Source organism: Ambystoma mexicanum, chromosome 9 (genome assembly GCF_040938575.1).
Source record: "Ambystoma mexicanum isolate Mex_15411 chromosome 9, UKY_AmexF1_1, whole genome shotgun sequence".
Classification (NCBI taxonomy): Eukaryota; Metazoa; Chordata; class Amphibia; order Caudata; family Ambystomatidae; genus Ambystoma; species Ambystoma mexicanum.
Genome location: NC_090931.1, coordinates 1,387,662,237 through 1,387,689,658, shown reverse-complemented (window position 1 = coordinate 1,387,689,658; position 27,422 = coordinate 1,387,662,237).

The following is a 27,422-nucleotide window of genomic DNA, read 5'->3' as shown; positions in this document are numbered from 1 at the left end:
TCCATTTGCTAGAATAGCAGTGTCGAGTATTAGGTTTTCTGGCTTCCCTGAGGATGTCCATACATCTCTGCGGGAGTTGTAAATGACCAAATTCTATGATCTCAGGAGCCAGGCTGCTAAGTTCATGGTCTGAGGGCATGGATGCAGTGTTCTGCCCTTGTCCTGTGACAGCATGTTGTACGGGCAGGGAAGTTTCACTGGGGGAGATAGGGACATCTCCATCAAGTGAGCGAACCATGGCTGCCGGGCCCACATTGGGGCCACTAGTATCATGGTAACCTGCTCCTGATGCATCTTGTGCACCACTTTGTTGAGAAGGGGAGTCGGGGGAAAGGCGTAAACAAATTTCCCTGACCATTGAATCGACAGACCGTTCCCCTTGGACTGGTTCTGGGGGTACCTGGAGGCGTAACTTTGGCATTGTGAGTTTTCAGGGTTGCGAACAGGTCTATTTCTGGAAATCCCCATTGCGTGAAGACGTCTAAAACGATGTCTTTGTGCAATTGCCATTCGTACTCTACGGGCAGGGGGAAGTCTCTGCTGAGTTTGTCTGCTAGAAGATTGAGTTCCCCTGGTACATGTTGTGATAGTAGGAACATGTTGTGTTTGAGAGCCCACTTCCATATATTCTGGGACAGTTTGGACAGTCCTGGAGAGTGAGTACCTCCTTGCTTGTTGAGGTAGTACATGGCTGTGGTGCTGTCCGTGAGGACCATCACTGTCTTTCCTTGTAAGTGTTCCTGAAAGGCTTTCAGTGCTTTGAACACCGCTAGTAGTTCCAGCAGGTTTATATGCTTGGATGCTAAGCTTGGAGTCCACGCTCCGTGAGCAGTCTGATGGGATAGGTGAGCCCCCCAACCTGTAAGGGATGCGTCTGTGGTTAGAGTGGCTTCCACTGCGGGTGTGGCAAAAGTTTTCCCTAATAGCAGGTTTTCTTTTGTCCACCACCGTAGCGAGAGAACCAAGGCCTGCAAGACCACCACTAGATTGTCCCATTGTCCGCTGGCCTGACACCACTGGCTGTAGAGCCACTCTTGCATTGGGCGCATGCGCAGGCGCGCGTGAGGTACCAAATAAATACATGACGCCATCATCCCTAGCAAGCGCATTGCTTTGCGTACCGTCACCTCTCGACCTGCCACATAGTGGGGGATCTGAAACAGCATATTTTGGACCCTCTCGTTGGAGGGGAATACGAGGCCGTCCTTTGTTCGAATTAGAGCCCCTAGGAATTGTTTGATTTGGCTGGGGTCTAAGCTGGACTTCTTTTCGTTGATGGAGAAGCCCAGTTGGGACAAAAGGTCTACGGTCTTTTGGGTATTGGAGAAGCATGTTTCGTAAGAATCCCCTGTTATGAGCCAGTCGTCGAGGTAAGGGTATACCGGGATGGATATCCTGCGCAGGTGGGCCGCTGCCACTGCCAGTACTTTCATGAATACCCTTGGTGCAGATGCTATCCCGAAGGGTAGTACTCTGAACTGGTAGTGTCTGTTCTCTATCTTGAACCTGAGGTATTTTCTGTGCGCTGGCAACATTAAAATATGAAAGTATGCATCTTTCATGTCTAGTGTTGTCATGTAATCCCCTTGTGATAAAAGTGGGATTACTTCCTGTAAGGTCACCATACGAAACTTTTGGGGTTTGACAAATTTGTTCGCTGGGCGCAGATCTAATACAGGGCGCATGGTTAAGTCCTTTTTGGGTACAAGGAAGTACACTGAATAAATACCTTCTGTTACCTGTGATAGGGGGACAGGCTCTATGGCTTCTTTCTTCAGTAGCTCTTCCACCTCTTGAAGAAGAATGGATAGGTGTTGCGGTGTCATGCGTCGGTTCCGTGGGGGTTTGTACTTCTGGGAACCGTTGAACTCGATGCAGTATCCGTGGGCTATGGTGGATAATACCCAACGGTCTGACGTTATTCCCTCCCATGCTGAAAGGAACGATGTTAGCCGGCCCCCGACCGGTGATGCATGGGAGGGGACCCGAATCTTCGGGTCATTTACTGGTATTGGGCGTGGAACCTCTGGGGCTGGAGCCACGACCTTTACCTCTGCCCCGCCGTTGGCCTCTTTGACTGAACTGGGTGTTACCCTGGTTAGTGGGCCAGTTGGTAGCAGAGTAAAACTGTTGTTGTTGGTTCTGCTGCTGTCTTTGGCCACGAAAGGAGCGTTTATTACCATAGCCTCGCCTGTTAGGGGGCCTAGAAATTTGATGAAGAGTCTTGATGGTATCAAACTCTTTTTTAGCATGTTCTAGGGCCTCGTCAACTGCCTTCCCAAACAGATGCGTCTGTTCTATGGGTTTATTTATGAGGGAGGCTTGGGTTTCGGGCTTAAAGCCTGAATTGCGCAGCCAAACTTGGCGTTTGAGAAGGATTCCCTGAACTAGGGAGCGGCCAGCCGTCTCAGCGGCATCTAGGGAGTTCTTAACAATGCCCTGGTTTACAAGTGTACCCTCTGATATTATAGCTAGCAGACGTGAACGCAGGGGTTCAGGTGCGTCCTCTGCTTCGCTGCGCAGCTTGCGCCACTGTGCATCTGCGTAGCTAGCTAATAGGGAGTTGTTATTAGCAATTCTAGTAGAGAAGGCGGCGGAGGTCGTGATTCTCTTCCCAAGTGCGTAGAGTTTCTTGCTTTCTTTGTCAGGTGGTGCTTCACTAGTGGATAGTGGTACCCCTGCTCTTTTTCTTGTGTTGGTAACCACAAGGGAGTCCGGAATAGAGTGTCCTCTGATGTATAAAGGGTCAGAGGATGAAGGGCTGAAGAGCTTTTCTATTCTGGGGTTGACCCCTCTTACTAAAGCTGGATTTGAAAGGGAAGGAGAAATTCTTCTCTTAATAGAAGCCAGGAGTGGAATAGACTGGCTAACCGGGGCTTTTTCTTTGATGACTTTTTCTACAAAGTCAATGTCTGGAAGAGTTTCCCCTGTATCAATCTCAAAATGCGCTGCTGCCTTGTGTAATAGTGCATTGAGGGAAGGTTGGTCATCTATGGGAGAGGAGTTCCCATGTGAATCCTTGAGAGGAGAAGGGTGAAAGGCATCAGGGTCTGAATGCACTGATGGGGAATGCCAGGGCTGCGAGGTAGCTGTATCCTCTTCAAAACCTATTGCAGTAGTGTAAGGATCTTCCTCGAACCCTTCTTCCTCAAGTTCTTCTTCTTCTCCACCCAAACACTCCTCATCTTCCTGAAGGTATTGTTCCTCCTCAGTGAGGTCATATACATCTGTGGAAGGGGGAACCAGCCTAGGAATCTTGACTCTAGGGTCATCCTGTGGCCATTCTCTTTGTCATTTGTGAGTGGGTGGGTCTTGGTTTCCTAGAAACCTTTCCATTTTTTCCATTCAAGAATGGAGTCTTTCAAGGGTCTCATGGGGTACCCCTGAATAGTCTAAAGGGGGGAAATCTGTGTTTTCACCTTCGAACCGTTTCAAACGCTCCCACAACGTCGACGAGAGGTCTCTGTCTCCTTCTGAAAAGCCTTCCGGTAGTTCAGAAGCGTCCTTCGATGAAAGGGGCAGTTCCTGGCTACTTTTGTGCTTTTTCGTCGTGGTATTCGACGTTTGTTTCGTCGTCCGCGCACGTTTGTCTTCGGCGACAATTCTCGCTAGGCTCTCGACAACGAGTTTGTCAGTCGAGGGCTCTGGTGTCGACGTTGTGTGCGTTGCGCGTTGTACCTCGACGGCCGCTCTATGGAGCGTTACGTCGGATGTTTTTGGGGTAGCGCCCGTGTTAGATGAAAGCCCAATTGCTGGTCGCGGCTGCGTTTGCGGGTGGGGCTTGAGACCTTTACGGTCTGCGGTAGACGCCGGAGTGGCCTGCGTCTCCTTCGGCGCTGATGGATCCTTCGTTCTCGACGAAGAAGAGCCGTGGGTTGTATGTTTAGCCTTATGGGGTTTATGTGCGACCTTGTCGCCGGGGTGTTCATCCCCATAAGCAGGGCGTGAGCCGAGCCCGTCGGGGCCGGGGACGGACGTCGAGGAGCGGGAGCGCTCCTTCTGGGGGTTCATGACTTCCGTAACGGACGTCGAGTTATCGCACTCCTCGTCACTTTCAGTAGCAGCGGCAGCGGGTGAGGAAACTGACTTCGACATCGCGTAGTCCGCCCACCTCTTAACCCTACGTTCTTTAAGAGTTCTGGGTTTCAGGAGCTTGCAGGCTGCGCAGCTGTCCTCTATGTGATCGAGGGGCAAGCAACGATTACAGAGCTTGTGCTCATCCTTCCAAGTATATTTACCCCGGCAGCGTGGGCAAAACTTAAAAGGTGTCCTCTCCATAGCTGAGGCAATAATAGCTGGCGATAACAACCCCAAGGGAAAGAAAGGGGAGAAAGAAAGACATTCTCAAAGAGAAGATACAAAGTTCGAACCCCCACTCTCCCTACTGTATGTTGGCCGTCGAGGCCAGGCCACGTGTTCGGCAGCGCCGAAGGATCTCCTCCGCTCTTCCTCCCCGTCGAAAATCAGTTCGGCGGAGAAACAGCTTCACAGCTAACGTCGAGGGGAGGGATCGTTAACAGTATATTAAATATAACAAAGGACCGAGGTCCGTGGCAAGTATAGCAATGTCTCTCCAGGAGCTCCGCGAAAGGCGACCAGAAACTGGGCGGAAAAAAACAATCTGAGGGACCTCGACGCGTGAGGGATTGTGGGTACAACGCACGTCACTATAGGGATAGTGTTACAGACACGCCTTGTCGACGTCCCCTTTTCGACTACGAAAAACAAAATGCAATACTCCGCAGTGACCACTGGATGTCGGACCTATGCACAGCAGGTGATTCTAAGCAGATTAACAAACATCAGAAATAAGTATTATTTTTTATAAAATGCTTCGAGATATATGCTGTGCTACATCCATTGATGTCTGTTGTAACTCCCTGTTTTAGACAATTGTTATTAAAACAGTTCAACTTGCCATCTTCCTGAGTTTGTTAAGTTATTTGGTGTAAGAGTTACTCTGCTTCCCATCCATTGCATGACGCTTCACCATGACTAAAAGGGGTCTTAGTTAAAGATCACAAAGCCACTTGTGATCTCTCCCTCGGTTCACATGCCTAATTTATTAATTTCGGTATGTATATATTTTCTTGTCTGCTATAAGCATTTGTTTGTTCTGATATGTATTTTTTGGTCACTGTTACCACTTAACTTGTGCAAATATTGCTTTGTTTTATTTTTCTGTTTTATTTTTCTTTTGTACCGACACAGCCTTGAGAAAGACTTAATGTCGAAACACGTGTTGGCTGTTTCTACTTAAGAGTGGACCACAATAATAAAAGAACACTCATAATTGTACACTTGATAAATCTCATGTCAATCAATTTAAGGGGGCGAGCACAACTAACTAGAATAACCTGTTATCTGATTTAGAGTTAGGGCCAGTTAGGTATTACACCAACCCCAGAACTTTATTAAATAAAGTTTTTGAAACTGTTACTTTTGAGTCTGTATCTCTCTTGATGCCATGCCTGTCTCACAACTGCTATCAGCCTCCTGGGAACCTTCTAGCACAACTTTATCACTTGTATTTCATGGGGTTAAGTGTTCTAACTGCGCTGCATGCTAAATACCAGAATTTCAGGACTAGAGCACACCCAAAGTCGGACATACTCAACATTTCTTTAACCTAACTCTGAAGGGATTGTTTCCTCAACAGATGCCTCCAAGGACTGTCGATGTCCATAAGTCCAAAACCAAAGTTTGTCTGTGTACAAACCTATGCTTGCCATTGAAGGCAAGCCCCTAAATGCTCACACTAGAGAAAATACAACCCGCTAGGGAAGAAAGGCCCAAGTTAATCTTGTAAGGATAACAAATTTTAATCTCACACAAAGATGAGATCAACAGCAAAGAACTCTGCTGACAAGAAAGTTCTGCCGCAAAAGGGTACAAGCAGAGGCTTAAGAAAAGACACATTTCATTGTGACGCAATACCATATAGTATAAACTTGCACAGCTGGTTGGTGTACGCCTATACAAGATTTGCCTGCCCCATAGGGGATGCCAGGTCATTAGTTCCAGCCCAGTCCATCCTTCTTCCATCACATGGGTGCTGCAGAGATCATCTTCTTCTCAGTGACAAAGGCCAAAGAACGAATCAACTACACTCCTAACACAATGCAACTTCATCATTATACTGTGCACCTGGCAGGCCTGACCTCCACACACACATTTCATCCCCCCCCCTTTCGCGTTATCCGACTCAATGTCTACACCCTCGTTTTGAACCATAATGTATCCCTCCCATCACTTTGCAATACAAACCATGTGATTGTTGCTCAAAGACATGCAATGTTTGTTCTCTTTGAACATTTCAGGAATTGTTACTTTGGGGTTGGTGTCAAAGGGAATTCAGGGATCTTGGGGTTTAGTCAGTTATATGGGCGATATACTCATATAGTGACTCCCACCCTGATATAGCCCTCTCCAACTTTCAATGTTCCATTTTCAATATCCCTGACATTCTTGCCCCTGTCATGAGGGTCCAAATGAAGCAGTGCAGAGCGGTGAAATAGAAATAGGAATCTTCAGGTGCACCATCTGAAAACTGGCCTACCGCCTTCTTCAAAGGCAATATAGACTCTGCATCCACCCCAAGAAAAGAGTCTACATTCAAGCCTGCATGTCTGTGGCATCTAACAACACGGCTGAATTTTTCAAAGTCTGCAAGGATCTGTCCAACCCTACCACAGCCGCACCCTCTACTACACCAACTTTCACCCCTTGCTCGGCCCTGGCCGCACATTTCACCACCAAAACACAGGACATCCTGCCCTATCTCACTTCTGCTCTCCCTTGCAGCAACATCTCTTGGGCCCTCCTCGGCCGACCCCATTCATCCCCCTCTTCTCTCCTCACTCTCCCCTGTCACACCTGATGAGGTCATTAGACAAGTCCAGCCTATGAAAGCCTCTTCCAAACAGGTGGACTCCTGCACCTCCAAAACCATCAAGGACAATATTGACACTCTCGCTCCAGCCTTGGCCGACCTCTGCAACCTTTCTTTCACCACTGGAGTTTTCCTCTCTCCTCTCAAGCACTCTCTTGTGCACCTTCTGCTCAAAAAACCCTCCGTCGATCCATCTATTCCGGCAAACTATCGCCCAATCTCCATCACCCCTTTCCTAGGAAAACTCCTGGAGAAGCTGGCTATCACTCAATTTACCCTCCATACTGAATCTGTTGGTTGTCTCCATGACCATCAGTCTGGCTTTAGAGCATCCAGAGGCACGTAAACTGGTCTTCTGAACACCCATGAAGACCTGCTCTCAAATCTTGACATTAACTCTTCCTCTGTCCTCATTCTTCTCGATCTTTCTTCTGCTTTTGATACAGTAAACCATAACATTCTGATCATGCATCTCTGTGATACCGTAGGCATCAAAGATCAGGCCCTGGCATGGCTTGCCTCCTTTCTCTCTGACCAGTCCTCCGGGGTGGAACTCAGGCCCTTTCTCTCCTCTACCACTCTCTCTACTTGTGCGGTACCACAGGGATCTAACCTTTTCCCCTGGTTCCCCAACACCTACATCGCCCCCTTGGTCTACAGGATCTCTACCTTTATCTCTAACTTTTAGTGTTATGCGGATGACACAGAGCTCTCTTTCAGGCTACCCTCGGCCTCCTCCTTGCTCATCCCGGATTGTCTATCCGCGATTTAGCCTCGGTGTGCTGCTAACTCTCCCCTGTCACACCTGCTAACAATCTCTGCCTGACTGCCAGATAAACAGAGATCATACTCATTGGTACGGCTGCTCCCGCTTTCCCACTTTCTCACTGGCCTGCCTCCCATGGCCATGCGCCCTCGCCTACCAATGAGGCAAAAAATCGTGGGGTCATTTTCGACTCCACTCTCTCCTACTCTTCTCACATCTCAGACATCTCCAAAAAGTCCAACTACCTCCTGAGAAGTATTCTACTTGTTCTCACTTTCCCCCCAGAGACTCATTACCTCAAGAGACCTGGTTCTCTCTAGGCTAGAATACTGCAACAGCCTCTCTCTCAATCTTCCTACTTCTACTCTCCGTCCCCTACAACTCATCCAGAAAAGAACCTCAAGTCTTATCCTTGGCCTCAAGCCCTGGGGCTGCATCTCTCAGCGCTGAAATCCCTCCACTGGCTCCCTGTGGCTGCAAGGATCAAGTTCAAGATCATATAGCATATTTCACAAGGCTTTGTGGGGGTTGGGCCCGTACTATCTACAACGCTCTCTTCCTAAATACTCTCCCTCTAGAGTCCTCTGCTCGTCCTCCTCCAACACTCTGCGGGTGAGCCGCTTTCACAAACAAAGATTTGGAGGTAGATCCTTATCCTCTGCAGGTGCTTCCCTCTGGAACAGCCTCCCTGCCTCGCTCCGTCTTTATCCGGAACACCTTAAGTTCTGGAAACTGAAGACCTTCCTTTTCTTTTCCTCCTTCTCTCTCCCTCTCTCTTGCTAACCTCCTTTCCTTTAGCTCCACCGTCCTTATTCCCTCTAACTCTGTTCAGTGGTTGCTGACTGGTTGCCTGGTTCCCCTCCAGAGCCTAACAGGTCGCAGGCTCTTCCGCCAGTCTTTTGCACTTGCCTTCGGACGCTCCACTTTGTTCAGCATTGCTGAACGTTCAGCTTACGCTCCATGAGTAGGGCAACCACTCTGCACTTAACCCAGGACCCTGCTGGATGGGCTTCATTTTGTTCCCCCATGTCAGTTGTCCCTGCACTTCCGTATGTATGTATGCATTACCTAAATGTACTTGGACCATTGCCCCCCCCGACCTTTTCTCGTGTCCCCTTCCCGAGCTTGGTCGCAACTGTTACACTTCATGCACTTACAATAGGAGAAATGTTGTCAGGCCTAGTATTCTAGTTTTCTTTTTTTTTCTGATTAGATCATTCGAAATCTTCAAGGCCCAAGAATGATTACTGTTTTCCCTTGTTCCCTTCCGGCCTTGACACGCTTTGAAGCACTTCATCTGTGTAAGCTCAGTATAAATGAACTATAAATAAAAATTTGTGGTCGCCTGGGGATGGGCCTGGTCATGCTTTGGCCAGTGTGAAATAACATGCACACCAGGCGCCAGTCTATGATCGCGGCCTTGTAGGGCACATTCCTTATGGATAAAAAAAAACATCTTTGCAACACTTTTAGAACAATGAATGATCTTTATGGTGGCTGGGGGTGTGGGTTGTCTTCATGGGAGCTCGGGCATGGCTGGAGATTTTCCTAGTCTCCAAATTAGGGCCTAGTGCATGAAATGCTGCATTTACCGAGTAAGCCTTGTCTCCTAACTTTAGTTACTAACATCTAAGCAAAATGCATTAACATCTACACAAAATGGCAGTCTTGCTCATGCACTGGGCTGCACTATGTGGATTGATTATATTGGTGCGGGGTCGTACCACTGTCCCCCCTCGCCCATCATAGTGCTTCGACTGAAGCTCGCCTTACTCTAAAGCGCTTACGGGGGTGAGACAGGGTCGCCCCCTTCCCAACACCCTCATTCTTAAACCAAATGTGATAGGGAGTCTTCTTAAAGAAAAATAGTGATTAAAAAAGGAAATGTAAACAACAGCTGGTTTCAGGTAATCTTGCCCATAGGTGTAGTTCTGCCAGTTCAAAAAATGTGTTCAACTTAAAAGGGTTGCCCTCAGAACCTTCCACATAGGGCTCTTGCAGCACATCAACAAAGTTCCAAATGGCTCTGGTTCTCTTGGGGGTCCCTTCCCCAAGCTTAGATCCTTCCAGTTCCTTTTTAGGCGTTGCAGGGTTCCCTCCCCCAAGTTTAGGCCTCAAACACAAAAAAACATAAGACACAGTTTATGTTATGCCTCTCAGGGTTTCCTTCCCCATGTCTAGGCCTTTTCTTCAGAGTTCAAAAAGGTATTTGTGGGCCTCTCAAGGTTCCCTTCCCCAAGCTTAGGTGCCTCTGGTTTCAAATAAAAGTTCACCTTGTCAGGATGTACCTTCGGCCTCTCAGCGTTCCCTTCCCCAAGTCCAGACACCTCTGGTCTCAAACAAAAGTTCACTTTGTCAGAATGTACCTTCCCTGATCTCAAACAAAAGTTCACTTTGTTACCTTCTCTGGTCTAATACAAAAGTTCACTTCGTCAGAATGTTCCTTTCAACACTTTTCTTTCTTTCATGGGACAGTTTCAGAGACTTTTGAAAATGCTGGGCTTTTTGCCACCATTCTCACTTCTGTCCCTCTGTTTGTACTTTGAATCACTCCTTTGGTACCTTTCTCCTCCGGTGCATCTTCCACTCTGCTCTTCCTCCTTTCCATCTTCCTTTACTTTTCCTTGTGATCTTTGCACCTTCTTTCAATCTTTCCACTTGGCTTGTCACATTTGCACCTTTTTTCACTCTTCCCGATTTACTTGTGCACACTTTCACCTTCTTTTAATCTTCCACTTTACTTGTGCACTTGATTCCTATATCTTCCTATATCTTTTTAAATGTCTTTACTTCTGGACCTCACTTTATTTCTGTGCCGCTAGTGCGTTTAAATGCTTTTACTCTGGACTTTGCTTTATTTCTACGCTGCTAGCACGCTTTGTCCTTCTTTCCACTTTCCTTGCTCCTTCTTTCTTAACTTCTGTCCTTTTATGCTTTCACTCTCACTTTCTACTCTGTGCTGCTTTACAAAATCTTGGCTTCCACCCTTTCCGCTCCAGCCAACTGCACGCTCCCGAGTTTCTCTCTCTCACTTGTTTGAAACTCACTGGGTAGCGCAGCGCTGGTGAGCGGTCTCTCCGGGAGGCATTTGGTCGTGGTCAGGGTCTCACCATCTGCCTCCCAGACACGCTTGGGACTGGCACATGTCCCAAGGGAACAAGCATTTCCTTGACAACGACAGCAGGATACCAGCTGCCTCGCTCCTTGCGGCCGCCAGCATCTTGTCACGCTAGTATCCTCCGTATCACACAGGCTTCTCTTCCCACAGCGAAAATACAATTATTACCCAATAATAAAAGGGACTGTCCAGTCAAGGTTGCATACAAATATCTACTTTATTATTATCAGAATGGACAGTTCTAGCACACTACAATATACAACCCACCCTGTAAAGGAACACAGAGGACAGACAGTTTCACGAAGGAAAGGGTTGCACTCTAGATGCTGACAGGAGGGTAGTCGGTAAAGCAATCAGTCTTAACTGTTCAAGGTTATTTGGTTTCAGCACCAAGGGAGCCAGGGGTCGTAAATGTCACTAGGGGCCTTCAGAGAAGGACCAGGGGGAAAGAACCACAATGTACCTGGTGCTTGAGATGATCTTGATGCTCTACAACATCAAGTTGGTTCCAGGATGATTTGCAGCTCCTTCGACAAAGTTCAAGATGAGAGACAGTTGCGGGTCTGAGGCGGCAGGCTGAACGGACAGCTGCAGATTGGCCTACATGGTGGTTCGAAGTCAAGAATCGTTGTCTCTCTGCTGGTTGGAGGGTATGGAATGCTGGCCAGTGTGTCTCGGACAGCTTTAGTAGCTGCAGCGTGACAACAGTCAGTAGTGCAGCTGTTTGCGGTTCGAGAGCTCAACTGTTTCGAAAATGTCCTTAAAAGATGGATGCTGGTTGATGCTTGTTGTGGCACTCATCCTAGCTTCTTTACAGGGCTCGCGTCATTCTTTAAGGCGGATGGTCCAAAGCTGAGGAGAGTGTTTGCAGACAAGTGGCTTTTCCTTTGTTCAGAGTCTCTCTGGCACTTCCCACTTAGGAAGCTTGCTGGCAGAACCTAGCAGGGCAAGCTCTGTGCTGGTTGTGTACCGGTTCTGGAGCTGCTAGATGTATCCTCTGAGTCTGGTATCTCCCTCTGTTACCTGGGAGATGTTTAGGGGAGGGATCTTGCTTCCCTCTCTGGAATCATGTCCTTCCTTCACTGCCGGAAGCTGTAAGACAGACTGTACCTTCAGCCAGGGTCCAAATGAGTCCTTCTTCTTACTCCTTTCAAAGTCGTCGGATGAACTGCCAAAAGAGGGGCTCAACCCTCTTTTAAAGTCAAATAGGCTCCAGTGATTTGTGCAGGCTAAGCCTATATCAATGAACCAATCATGGGTCCCCACCAACAATCTTCTGTTATGCATGAGGTCACAACCCGAGTGCTTTGCAACAGAAGAGTTACAGGGTTACAACATGTGCTACTAAGTCCCACCCATCTTCCTGTCTGTTGTGGATCAAAGTATCCCCCTGATTAATTGAGCTCTCTCTGAATCCTGATCAAAGCGCAGGCCTCCCTTGAAGTTTGTGGTGAGAACAGACTTTCTGTCTCCATCAAATCATATACTTCTTCCCTCTGAAAGGGGGTTCCCTGCAGGGGTTGCCTACTGTAAACAGTTGTCCCAGACATGTCATTCACTGCCCTTCATAGAGAGGGGTGGGAGCTAGCTTCAAGTTGATGCCTAGCAAAGAGGTGTTGGGTTTCCTGTCCCCTTTTGTCAGTTCTGCGCTCAGGCGTATCGCAGGCCTGTTTCAATTAACTCTCATCAGTATGCACTGCCACAAGCAGAACTTGGACAATAGAGAGGGCGGATCCATGGAGCCTTTGATATTTTAATTAGGCTGGCCATGGCCGGAGGAAGGTGTTGCCTTCCCCCTTCCTGATATGCGTTGATGTACCAGTGGCTGTCACATTCCAGCTAAATGTGACAGGGAGGACTGTGCCTGTAGGCTGTGCTCCCCCAGAGTACATATGACTATGTGTTTGTTGTGCAGTGAGCAGAGGAAAATGTGTGTGGATTAGTCTGACACATTTTCTGAAGTTGATCTCCCATCATTCATTTTCATTACAAAACTTAAAAAAGATCAGGCAAGCACACACTCCCTGTGCAGATGGTTGAATTCCTCACACCATGCTCCTTTGCTCCTCTGGTCCAGTCAGCATCCCCAGCTCGCCCCCTGATTCTGGTAGAACCACCGTTTTTATACTGCCAGTGAATCAATTGGAGTCAGGTCTGCACAGTTGGGGAAATGTGCCTAACCTTGCCTGACTCTATTAGTGGGACAATTCAAAGGTGTTAGTTCGTAAATCTCACTTTGTATCCCTATGTTGTTTCTATGGGTAATCCTCATTGCTCCTGATCATCTCTTTTATGTGTTAGTACTCATTAGAAATGGGGAGGGGAGATGGGGTGTGCTTGGAAATACCCCATTAAGGCTGAGTGAAAGTGGGTTGGTGTATAATTGTGAAAGGAAGAATACCATGTCTCGCCCTTGGGTATTCTCCCCCCAAACCTGTGTGCCCATCCACTCAGGTGATCGTCCCTCGTTTATCCACTCCCACGGTTGGGATACAAAAGCGATGGCCCTTCCCTAGCCACCTCAATAGAAGATCCTGGGGGAGTAGGTGGGAGAATACCATTATGTTTCTCACACAGTACTGAGCCTCCAACTCAAGTACCCATTTCTCTGGGGGGCATGGAAGTTAAAGTGGAGAGTGACAACAATGGCGATTCCCAGCATTCCAAAGCCAGGCCTCAGTCAGGTACTAAACTACTGTAAGGGCCAATGCTTCAGTTAGGTCTCAGAGAAGTTGCCCTGGGGCCAACCTAGAAGAAAGGAAGTGCCTATTAGAGGACATGAATTCAGCCTTAAAGGAATAGAAGCAGGGGGTGAGAAACAGAAACACAGCGACTTGTTGATAATGCACAAAATGGAGCTTGAGAACCACAAACAGCTCTTAGGTTTTCCAGTGGGGAATGAAGTACCTCTAGCGGTGGTAGATAAGGGCATCCCAGGTGTCAGATCCCCAAGGACGGAGTTCCTCCGTATGAGATGGGGAAAGACATCTTGGATTGGTTTGAGGGACTGGATCTCGCCTTCCACCACCAGTATGTGGCAGAAGAGTAGTGGGGTGTAGCCCTTATGTGTCATCTACAGACGGCAAGAACTAATGTGATTATACAGTGGACTTCTGAGAAGAGGCCCATTCATAAGAAAGTAAAAGCAGCTGTCCTCAGGAGGTTTTGTAAGACCCCCGAGCAGTACCTCAGTAGCTTTAGAGAGGTCACAAAAAAGGAGGACAAGCCTGTGAGGCATTTGCAAATCAATCTTTGAAGCATCTGAGTGCATGGGTTTGAAGTTTCTGAGTTGATGGGTTACAGGTAACAAGGTTGGCACATTTGAGGGCATGTTTGATTTGATTGCATGTGAGAATATCCTCAAGAATTGTGAGATGCAGTTACACCAGAATTTAGTGGACATGAATATCACAGACCAAAGGGAGATTGCAAAGGTTGCTGACAGGTAGGTGAGCAGTTGAATCCAGAAAAAGGCTCAAGCAACCGCATCTAAGTCAAATGTAAACACAATTTATAATATCAAAGACCGGGTGGGGAAGGAAAGAGGTTCTGATCCTTCCTACAAGAAAGGTGCCCAAAAACCTTAAGGGAGGCCGCAGTCCCATGGCTGGTCAACCCCACAAAAATGAAGAGTGAGGAGGACACCCTAGCGCTGGGGCACCTGCACCCTCAGCACCCAGATGTTGTTTTTTGAGTCGGCGATGAAGCATAGAAAAGCACAGCCAGCCTGCAAGGGGATACGCAATCATGCCATTGTGACTGCTTGTCTCCTGGAAGAGGAGGGCACTGTGAGTGCGGGCATTGTAGCAGCTGAAAGTCCACTACACCAGGGAGTGGACTTATGTGCCCTAACTGTGAGTGGGGGTGGTTCCAGCACCTTTGAGCGGGCTCCAAATCCCGCCAATACTCAGATACTTCAGGACTGTGTCCATAAATGGGGATAAGTCTCCCGCTTTGTGTGATACTTCTACGAGTATCATAGCTATCAGGCGTCAATGGGTGAAGGAAGGACAATAAATACCAGGACCAAACCAGCGAGTGAGGGGGTTTAATGATCTTACATACTGTCCCTGGGAAATGGTAGATCTTCTATGAAGGGGTAACACCTTCTTGCACTGTGAAGCAGTCAAAGAGCCCATTCCAGTATTATGTTTGTTGGGTAATGACCTCCCTGACACAGGCATAATCAATGCAGCGACTAGAACGTGAGCTCGTAAGTAGCACAGGGGGATGCGCTTGAGGTCCAAGCACTGAGGCTTCCTCTGCTGGAAAGTGTGATAGACCGGTCTCACTCAGTCAAGGTCTGAAGTCTTCTGAAGCACCTACTCTTGCAGGAGAGGGCTCACAGGCCACTGGAGTGACTATGGAGTTAGCACCCAATTCTGTGATTTCAGGGTATTCTACTGGCATAGAAAAGAAAATTGAGATGGGGACATGGACATTTCAGACTTGAAGGGCCTGCCAGAACTGAAAGAGTTGTCTTCGACTGGAATCCAAGGTCAGATTGACATTTTCCAGAAGCAGAGGGACCAAAAGAAGGTGGCAGAGTTAATGTAGACAGGGTTGCTTTAGTTCAATCATCTGGGGACTTTTGCCTTTAACAGAATGGATCTTCTACACCTTCTATGATTCATCTCTGGACTTCAGTCTTATAGAAGAATATGTTTGGACCTTGTTGAGAGAGCAGTCCTTTCCAAAGTCCTCCAGTTGTGAAGTGAAGACAGGTAGTTCAAGACATAGGCAAGCTTGTTTCCCTAACCATTCCCAGGGCAAATCTTTGGCGTGACCTGCTGCTGGATCAAGACCTGACTCTCTAAGGGCCACACTGGTACCCAGGACTTCATTATGTTGAAGGACCCCTGTAGGGGTGTACCAGTCTTTCCTGTGTTTGGGAGCCATGAGGAAGAAGGACTACTCTTTACCCTGCGTCCCTTTGACACACAGCTCCTGAGAGTCAAGACTGACAGTATTCATGCACTTTCACCATCAAACCACTACGAGCCATAATTGGAGCATGTTCAACCCATTGAAACCAACAGGACTCTCAGGAGCTGTCTTTGGCACTCAAAGAACAGGCATTGCTGTACCTGCACTGCTCGAACTGCTGCTCGAACCTCCAACCTCTTTATTGTTGATCAAGTCGATGATTGAACTACACCTGTGTTCTTCTTGAGCTGCATCTTTTGAGCATAGCAACGAACCAACTCGCCTTTGTCATCCTGACATCAGTCTGTCTGAAGGCGAACCATGACCGACAAGCTGACCCCTCCACGATCCGCATTGCTGGAGCATCGCTTGGAACCACAGCAACCGTCAATTCGACCTTCATTCGACATCTTCTTGCTGTCTTGACTACTGTGACTCCCACATTTAATCCTGAATCGAACTGCCAGCACTAAGAAGCCTGGCTCACCGTTGTCGAACTGCAAAGGCTTTATTGGCTAATAACTGCTACGCTGGTCCATTTCTCTGCGGTAGAGACTGGCTCAGTCACTTTTACCTATTTGAATTCAAGAACATATCCTTTTCAAAGAACATTGTAGTTTTTCTTGCCTTTCTCCCCTGTCTCATTACCCAGAGTGCTGCATCTTGCTGTAACCCCTGGCCCAAATGGGGGCTTTAAAAGGGGATTGAGGAGAAGTAGTACATACTTAAATATATATAAAGAAACCAGAAGATACAAAGGGGATTTAAAAGACACTTTTATTTATGTTGAAATGTGTTTGTGTTAGCCAATGGATTTACCTGACTGTACCATGTTCCCCACCATGGGGGACGCATGGAATTGTGTGGAGGCTGAAGGACAATGGGCAGGCCTCCCCTGCTAAGAGACAGAAACATGGGTTAGACTGAAAAAAACGTTAGAAGGTGACTGTTGAAAAGAGGGGGTTGAAGAAGAACATAGTTAGAGATAGCAGGAAGAGAAAGAGCACATAAAAGAAAGAAAAGAAGAGCTGTGGACCCTGTGGGGCCACGGCCTCGAGCGGCCTCTTGGGCATTCTTTAATGAGCCGGGCTGCATCTGCCAGCTGCAGCCCAGCGAGAAGTGAAGCCCAGACTGCGTGTGCGGTGCAACCTTGGAAAGACTAACGCTCACGCCCGGGGACGAGTTTATGGGGTGGTTCCCTGAGCGGGAGCAGGGCCTGAGAGGCAGGGACCTGCCCGGCAGCCAACCCGGGCCTGCCAGAAGACAAGAAAGATCCGACCTGGGTCGTGTGTGTGGTGTGACCCGGGTGAAGATGAGGACGCCCCGGGCAACGTGTCACAGCAACTCAAACAGGAGAATGGCCTGATGGCTATGGGCCACCCGGGGGCCAGTCCAGGAAGCCCAGAGGTGTTAGAACTCCCAGGCTGCATGCGTGGTTTCGTCCCGGATGAAGACCAGGCTGTGGCAGTAAGCCCCCCGCCCATTTGCCAAGTAGGGCAGGCAGTGAAAATTAGGGAAATCCTGAAAGGTGTAGGCAGGGAGAGAGCGAGACTGCCAGCACGGCCGGGGGGCCTGCGCATTACCTGCTCTCCCGAGGGAGAGTGGGAGAAAGCAGAACTCACCTGGATCCCCGGCCGCAATGTCCTAAGCGGCCGGGTCTCAATGCGATGTGCGTCGGCTGGGCATGGGTGGAGTCCAACAAGGACTTTTCTCTGCCTGGAGAAAAATAAAAATACCACCACAGAGGAAATGTAACCCCTGCACTGCTAGCAGGGAGCAGCATGGGTTTATAAGCCCAAAAGAATTTACAGGGCTGGCAGAGCCACAACTAAATAAAAACTGCCATAGAGGAAATTAAATAATGGGCTCATCAGGCCCTGTCAAGAAAGTAAGGGCTGCCAAAGCCCAGGTAATACAATGAGGAAATAAAGACTGTCAAAGCCCCAGCAAAGAAATGGAAATAAGGGCTGCCAAAGCCCCTGAAAAGTAATGAAAATAAGGTCTGCCAAAGTCCAGCAAAGTAATGAAGGAAAGAGTGAGTTTGTGTGCTGTTTGTCTTTGGCAGGAACTGCTCCCCTAAAAGGCCAATCACCCCATACAAGCCAACCGCGGAAAGGAAGGACATTTAGACAGCCTAACCAGGACAGCAAGGACGAAACAGATAAATAGGCACTGTGTTTGGAGGGAAAGATTATTAGGGCAGACTGCAGCTGCCAATGTTATTTCATTTGAAGTAATTACACCCAGAAAGGTACATGTGAAAAGTGGGAGGCTGTGATTTGGAAAGGATGAAGCCCAGAGTGGAGAGCTCGAAAACCTGCTCAAGGTTAGTATGAATAGTGGTTGTGCAAGGGGTATCCTACTCCTGTAAACGCATGCTGAAACCAACGTAGAATGGGGATACTGTTGGTGGTGTTGGTGGTGATCTGGGCAAAATGAATCAGTGTACATGTTTAATAAGTTAAGCATGTTTGTATAAAAGCCTGTAAGGGCACCAAAACTCCCATCCAGTGTACTGGGCCTTATTTGAGATCTGGATCGGGAACTCAGTACTGTGACCCATCTCCTGGATTAATACCTTTTATTTGCAGGTTGCTTAGCGCCCCACCAGAGCTGCTGGTCTGGGATGGTGGGGTGGTATTGCTGGGAGCTATCTCTGCTCCGGGGAAGACAGGAGTACACCCTTGCCCGGACCGGGGCCGGTGAACTAGGTGATACAAGTGGGTCCGTTTCTGGCCCAGAGGATTTATAATACTGTGCTTCCCCGGGCCAGGAAAAAACAAAAACAAGGGCTACAATGCTATCTTTGCATACTCTGTGTTCTATCTAGTGGGGTGGGTTTTTGAATTGTATTTACTTATCATTGCAGATAGTGTGTTTAAAGGATTGATATGTTTTCACTCCTTTATTTTGGTCTGTTGTACTCTGCTGTTTGAGTTGCTGCGGTTTCACATTCACATCCCAGCACTCCTGAGAGTATAGCCTTCCCTCGGTCCCTGTTGTCAGAAAGTGCGAGAAGGTATGTCTCTTAACTGCGTCTGTTTTATCCTTTATGATTGGATTCACTCCTTTTGTAAACGTGCAAGAATGCGGTTTTTCTTCTACTTCTCTGCATTTAACTGCGGGGCAGAGGTAAATTTGTCACAGTCACACCCTCATTAAGATGCTAAAATAGATACAAATGCACCGCTAGACTTGCAGATGAAACCTTTTGTCGTATTTCCAGTCTGTTGTGCTTCATTTTCCCTGAAGGCGAGAAACGGCCATCTTGTCACTTCTAAATGCCCAAAATCCTGCACTCTGAAGCTTGCAAAATGGCTGTGTCGGCCCGAGCCCCCAATAAATAACTGGCAGGGCCATGTGTTTGTGCGCAGGGCTTGGCTAGCAGCTACAACGAAAAGTATAACATACTCGTGTATGATTTCACTGGAACACAATTAACACGCACACACTTTGCACCAACAGGACACAAGCAGCCAGTGTGATTACACTCTCAGAATAGTATTGTTTAACACTGCGATCAGGCATTGCTTTTTTCTGTTCATTTGCTGCGTGCACTTACATATTAATTGGCGTTAACAATGTTAGATCATTTTAATGATATTTTTGGCTCTGCAACTCTTTCAGGAGATATTTGTCCTGATTCACAAAGTATTTTTCACTATGAAAATTCCCATGAAAAACACTTTGTGTATCAGTCCCATTGTCCCATTGTCTTTTCTTTGAAAACGAATACAAAATGTACACACGAAAATAATGACCACTAAGCAAACCTCTTTATTAAAGATGAAAGAGTCTGCGGTAAAAGAGGAATGTCCTTGGTGGAATTTCTAGTTGAAAATCACAACAACTTTCTACTGGATCCAGTTGCTTGTGAAGGCCAGATCATATACAATTTTTACCAAAAATGGTTCAAATGCAATACCATTTTTGCTTAAATTCACATAGCATAAAGATGGCTACAATCGCAATGCAAATGCAGGCAGTCTACATTTTCCACGGGTGGGCATCACAAGCCTCTTATATTGAACACAACGAGTTGTATGAGGATTTTATTTAACCAATCTTTATTAGTTTGCCAAAGTATAAACGTACAGCACAATAAACTGTTTTACAAAATAACTCAATTTACAGTTATATGTTTCAGTTTTCTCCCAACCCAACCCATAGAGTTGTATGAGTTCAGTGTGTGAATGGTAAAAGGAGTCTGCAAACATCAATTCATCTCCATTAAGGAGGTTGAGGACATCATTTCAAAGTTGAAACCGTCAAGATGCCAGGGAGACATCTGCCTGTCACCTATCATCAAGGATGCAGCTAAGCACCTGGCACCCTTTATCACAACCCTCCTAAAGGCTTCATTTGAATCAAGCACAGTCCCAACCAACTTGAAAGATGCTTCAGTTATGCCCCCCTTAACAAAAAAAACACGCTTGACCCAAACATCCCTACTAACTACAGGCCCATTACAACAGTGCCATTTCTATTAAAAATACTGGACAGAGCAGCTTACCTGCAGATCCAGAACCATCTAGAAAATCAGAAACTCCTATGCCTTAGGCAATCAGGTTTCCAACCTAAACATGGCACGGAAACAGCCTTGATTGATTGCAAGACCCAAATGGACAACCTGAAAGACAATGGCAAACTTGCCCTCCTACTTCTATTAGACCTCTCGGCTGCATTCAACTTGGTTAATCATAAAGTCTTATTCAACCACCTATCACCAGCAGCCCATTCCTCCGACAAGGCAAACGCCTGGATTCAATCCTTTCTAAATAATAGATCCATGAGGGTCTTTGTACCATCAGCCGCTGCCGTTTCAGCCCCAGTCACATGCAGAGTCCCTCAGGGCTCCTGTGTATCACCAACACTATACAACGTGTTTACAAAACCACTGTTTGACATCCTTGACCATTTGGGTGTCATCTACACCAACTATGCAGATAACACCCAAATACCCCATCACCGGGGACTATATCAAAAACACCAAGGTTCTAAATGACATTTACACCATCATACAAGCCTGGAAGGCTAAGTGTGGATTATGCCTTAACGACAACAAGACAGAGCTACTCCTATTTAGCACCCAAGCCAGACTCAACAAACTTGACGGACTATACTCAACCTTCAACATTGACGTCAACAATGAAACGGTATCCAAGGATGTCAAAACATTAGGTATTTACCTAGACTTCTCACTCACCATGACCAGGCAAATCAACGCAATAGCCTCATCCACTGCCTACACCTGAAATCTAATCAATGCAAATAGACCATTTCTCTCTACACCTAACTGCATCTCCTTAGCCAAAGCCTTAGTCCTCTCCAAAATGGACTATTGTAATGCACTCTATCTAGGCACCAGTCAACGTAACTTTAACATGCTGCAAGTAATTCAAAACAATGCTCTCAGATCAGCATTAAACCTCCTAAGGTCCCAACATATCTCGAATATAAGACGGAATGTCCAGTGGCTCTCTGTCAACCAAAGGATTGAGTACAAAACGCTATCACTTACACATAAGTGCCTAGCTAACTTGACACCCAGCTACTTGGCTGACAACTTCACCCGAAACAACACGACCCACAAGATCCACCCAAGCTCATTGCTTAAAAATCCTGAGGTTTAAGCTCCAGAAAGCTGGAGGCAGGAGTTTCCCACTTCTAGCCGCTAAATTGTGGAACACCCTACAACCCACCTTAAGAACTGAACCCTCCTTCCATTGATTTAGAAATCATTCTAAAATATGCCTTCCCTCGCAAGAAGTTTTAGTTACATGATCAATCCAACCACTACTTTGCCTGACTGTAACAATGTGACTGCATCAATTGTAGCCTATGTCGATGTAAGCGCTCTAAGTATCACTTTACCTGCCTTATCTCACCTGTAATCATGATCATATGTTTCTGTAAGTAAATCCAGTGGTCGAAGTGTACGAAAAGAATTAGTGGAACTATGTTCCCTGCTGGCCTGCACCCACTCCACACAAACTCCATCACCACGTCGCCTCCCACACACAATACACACCCCAAACACTTGCACCTGCAGTGCACTGAAAGTGCAAGTGTCAACTTCTTCCTACACTTTTATTTTAAAACGAAACCATTCCAGAGCAGTTTCTTTTTTTAAAATAAAAGTATAGGAGCTGTAAAAGGTAATTTAAAAAGTAGAGGAGCACCGCTCCCGACCGCTCCCGCTCACTTCGACCACTGAGTAAATCACCTTGTACCATATGCGCCTGTAAGAAATGTGCCCAGATGCCCCAGGGCTCGGTGCGCTATACAAATAAATAAATAAAATTTAAAAAAAGATTAACCCCATGTAATCTGTAGCGTAATACAAAAACTTTCGGGCAGAAAGAAGAAGCAATGCTTTCAATGGCAGATTGGATGTGATACAGTGAAGGAAGCTCAAAGTATGATGTCTCAAGATATTAATTTCAATCTAAGTGTAAATGATGCGTCAAGGATAAGTGAACTGAAATCCAAGGCAAACAACCTTGCGACGCAAGCTGCAGCAATTCTCAGAAAGTATAGAAAATTCTCCTTGATCGCAGTATTAAAATTCTATAAGCAAAAAGTTACACCTATATTGAGATATGGGGCCAATGTGGCTTTGTGCTTCCCGTGGGAAGTTTGGAGCACGCTGGAAAGTATTTCTTGGAAACAAGTTCTCAAGCTGCTGAATTGTGTGCCCATATCAGTTATAAGACATACATTTGGTCTAATATCAATATATGCGGCATCTGTTTGGAAATGTTTGAGCTTGTTTAGAAAATTGACATTGAGCAATCGACCACCGCAATTTAATATACTTCATTTAGACAACTCTGGAAATCGGGCCTGGGATCTTCATCAGTGTCTAAGCAATGCTTAGTTATCTTGGCAGATGCTGATAAAGAACTAAACATGCTCTGAATAATCCAGACGACGCAAAGAAGAAACTATGGAATTGGGACTGGATTAAAACAGAAGAAGAAAAAGTCAAATATGAATTGAATGATTTTATATTAAATGACACCAAAGCGTGAAATGTCATTCCAAAATATTTGACTAAATTTCCAAGTCTGAACCATATGAATTTGCTAGATATACTAGAGATCCTAGAACCAAATATCTGGGTTCTCTGATATACGACTGCCGTCTAAAAGACGCTAAAACCTGGTGGCTCCATGCAGGAGTGAGAATTTTAAATTGAGCATTGCTTTAACAAAATGTGTGGATGATTTGTCTAAGACAATTCTTTTTTAAGCCTCAAATATGATCAAATTCTTGTTAAGAAAAATCCTTCTTTTTTATTATTTCTTACTTATGAATGTAGTTTGTCTTTTTTAAACATTTGTGAAATCCACTGTTATAATGTAATGAATAGATGATATGTTTAAATCTTTTAATGTGTAATGAATTGATGAAGGTTTGAGTTAAACAATGCAAAAAAAAAAGAAAAAATGTGCCTTCAGTAGTCCAAAGGTGCGCTTAATGTACACACAGGTCCTGCTGTGTGCATTGTTTGAGGCTATATCGTGCAGTGTTTGTGGAGTGCGCACCGGGGTCATTAGCCAAGCCAGCTGCGGGTATCCTGAGTCACTAGCATGGGGTGAGGCACAGACATTTGACACTGCGATATGTGTGGGGGTAGACTTACACATCATCATGGCAATGGTCATCATGTGCATGAATATGGGGCTTCATCCCATGGCATGTGCCCGTACTATGCCTGTGCATGCAGTGTCACTAGTATCATGCATTGTATTGGCATCACATGCACTCTGTTACATCGCAGCAGATGCTTTGTGATGTGTCTGTCGGTGATATGTGTACGTGGTGGCTGTCTTGTGACTGGATTTGCTCTCGTGCATGTGGCTTGCTGGGTTGCCTATCGGCATTCCTGAAGCTTCTGGGGGCAGTGGGTCAACATTGCGGGGTGGGTGTACATGAGCAGTGGCAGCCCGCCGCCCCACCTTGCAGCCTGAGGCAATGATAACAGTCAAGCAGTGCACATCAAAATAGTCGGGAGAAGCATGCATGCGCTGCTGGAATAGTTAATAAATATTAAATAAATAATTCTGCTGGCCTGACCTGCCCCAGGCCCATCTTGAGCATGGGACAGGGGCGCGTCCCATTTCACACAGGTTTTCTTTATGATCTGTGTGTAACCCTGAAGGGCGCTGCGCAGATAGCGTACATTTAACTGCATTGCTTCAATGAAGTGGCTGGCAGGGCGCCAGATGAGTGGCCCCGCCAGTATGATGCGAATCGCAAACAGCGTAGTTTCTTTTGATTCTTCTTTGCGACTGTGTCAATCACAGATACATTATATTTCATTGGCTGTATGAAATTTAACATGTTAGGAGGTGGGCGGGCCTACTGGGACTGTCGCCACGTGAAACGGATATGGAGTAACAATCTGCCTGTGAGCTTGTGCTGGGGCTGGCCATACCAGGAAGGGACCACACAACCGAACAGCTGAAACCGGCATCGAAAGGCAGGTAGTTTAGTACCAGTTTATGAGTCACCACTGTGAGAATCCTCCTCAGTCTGCTTTCCTATGCTCTCGCTGTGTTTAGTCATGCCCTGCCTGGCACGGACCCTCACTCTCTACCGCCTTTATCTCCAGATCTGAGGTCTAAAGCATGGGCACACAGTTTAGTTTGGTGTCTCAAAGTGGGGTCATTCACACTTGTGCTGATAACCCCCAGCTGTGGCAGGTCATTCAAGCATACCCAGCACCAGCTGTCACAGCCTCGGCAGCCCAGCTGGAAGCAAAGCAAGGATGGCGGCCTGTGGCTGCCCACGCCAGCAAGGTGTGCGGCCAGGGACGAAGAGTAAAAGGTGAAAAGAGAGGGAAGCGAGGGAAAGAAAGAGGGAAAAGCCCGTGGATGCGCCGAACAAAGTGAGGGCTGAAGCCAGAACACGGCCATAGCTGATCAACCCACCACCAGCCAATTCTGGGGAGTACAAAGGGATTCCATCCCCCCTACAGTGGCAGGTCAGCCAGGGAGAGTGGGGAGGGGCCCCCCTCCCCGACCCGAGGGCGCCAAGCGTCAGTTGGGGGGCGGGGGGAGACAAGGTGTTAGGAAGAGGTGGGTAAGGGGGGGGTTTGAGCCAGGACATCCCCTTTTTGCACAGCTTAAAGGGACATGGAGAAGGGGGAGGCAGCCTCTATGCCCAACACCACGAGCAAGAAAGGACCCACCCACCCAAAATGTTATTTGACTAAATGTATTATGTATTAATATGTGTTTGAATTTTCTGCAGGATTGTCGCAGTGGAGGTACATGGTGCTCCAGGCTGGTAGGCCTGCTGGAATCCACAAGGGACAGGCAGTAGCCGAGTTTGACGGCAGCGGAGTGCTTAACTCAGCAAGCCACGGGGATGGGGGAGGGAGATGTGGGGTGGTGTGGAGGAGTGGGAGGCGGAAAGGTGCACGGATGCAGGTGGGTGGCGGAGGGAAAGGCAACTGAAGGTAGGGCCGGCCAGGCACAAGGAAACAGGGCGCAAGGGAATCCAAGTAGTCAAAAGGGGGGAAGGGGACACACGTACGCAAAAACAGGCGCAGCCACTTCAGTTTGCAGAGGAATAGTGGTCGGGGGCCAGGGGGAGCTAAGGGGGGGAGTCTCGGGTGGGGGGGAAGAACCCCAGGGGAGCGAGGGTCAGACAACGGCGGTAAGAGAAGGTGGAACGAGGGAGAACAGGAAATCTAAGGGGGGCATGCATGAGGGTAAGTCACACAATTAACGGGGAGCGAGGAGTGGCCATTGGAGACTGGGTGGAAAAGGCAGAGGTAGGTACCGGGGGGATGTGAGGGAGGGCGAGGAATAACATAGGGCCCTGGAAGAAGTTGGGGTCGGGGTACAGAGGGGTGGGTAAAGGGAAAGCTTAGAACACTTACACCTGACCAACAGGGAGAAAAGGGGGGGCAGACAACAGGGGTGAGAAGAAACTTAACGATCCTGCACCTGGGAAAGTGGGAAAAGGGGCACCGGCTCAAAGTAAAGCCGTTGAAAATGTGGAGTAAAGTAACGGCGTCAGTTCCGCTTAATGGATGCTGCTCGCCAACAAGTTGGCTCACGAAAAGTAATGTGGGAAAAGTAACGGCGTCAGCTCCGCTTAACGGATGCTGCTCGCCAGTCAAGTTGGAAGTTCATGCTAAAGTAAAGTAAAAAGTAACGGCGTCAGCTCTGCTTAACGGAAGCTGCTCGCCATTCAAGTCGGGACTTCATGGAAAAGTCAAGTGAAAAGTAACGGCGTCAGTTCCGCTCCACGGATGCTGCTCGCCAACAAGAGGATACCCGAAAAGAAAAGTGGGAAAGTAACGGCGTCAGCTCCGCTTAACTGAAGCTGCTCGCCAACAAGTTGGCTCACGAAAAGTAAAGTGGGAAAAGTAACGGCGTCGGCTCCGCTTAACGGAAGCTGCTCGCCAGTCAAGTCGGAAGTTCATGCTAAAGTAAAATAAAAAGTAACGGCGTCAGCTCCGCTTAACTGAAGCTGCTCGCCAAGTCGGGAGTTCTGGCTAAAGTAAAGTAAAAGTAACGGCGTCAGTTCCGCTCCATGGATGCTGCTCGCCAACACGTGGGGAATGTAAAGGGGTGCTGCTCAGAGTAGAATATCCTGAGCAGTACTGCCAAATACGAGTAACGTAGCACCTGTAAGCTACCTCCTGCTTAATAAAGCAACTGCGGCCTATACATCCACAAATAAATGTATCTGTGTTATTTCAGGTGGGGGGGTTGGTGAAGGGCAGAGGAGAGGGAATGGATTGGGGGGGCCGCCGAGGTAGCAAGGTCGCTTCATGTCACTGATATCACAGTGCAGGACCCGGGATGGCTGAGTTTGGGGTGTGGCGGCTAAGATGAGATGACAAAGATACAGAGCAAGCACTATATGAGTTGAAAACAAAGAGACGATAGAAAACGGGAGAGCTATACAGAGGGAGCAGGAGGTGAGAAAATACAATAGATAGTGAGAACATCGATAGGGATGTTAGGATTATAATGCATCATGTTGCGGTTGAGGACATCCTCTGGCGCTTTGCACTACGCCACTACCTGAAGCGGGTGCTGAATTTTTATGAATTTTATTTTTAATTGCACACCAAAATTTCAAAAAAGTTTCAAGTATGTCCAGAGGGATACTGATAAAAAAACATCCTTCCCATGACGTCATTTTTATTTGGCAGAACTGAACCGTCTCATTTCTCAAAGAGAGAAAAAAGCGTCATACAGCACATTTTCAATTTGTTCTCCAGACAATTCCAACCTCAGCTGCACCCGACTTCGGTAGATGGGGCAGGGCTGTACATCACAAGACGGCGCGTGAGCGTGATGAAGACGCTGACGGCGACGGGGCCATGGAAAAGTAAAAGGAGGCGGAACGATGGTGAGCCAGGGACATCATTTAGGGATCACCAGGTTTCCCTTACTACTAACCCTGTGGTCTGCCTTGCTATCCCTAAAACCTTTTTCTACAATAATTGCTAGACTCATTAAAGGTTTATTTCAGGAACACTTCAGGGTGTGAGCCACTGAGATAGTTTGTTCTTAAACACCTCAAATTCACAATGCAGACAAAATCCTCCAAAAAGCATTTAGAGTAGAATAAGCATCCATTTCGGACTATGTATTTTGTTTTTCGCAAGTTGCAGTTATAGCATGTTTTTTTCAGCCGATACATATGGTGATCCATTCTTGTATGAAATTTATATCACATGGCGGGGA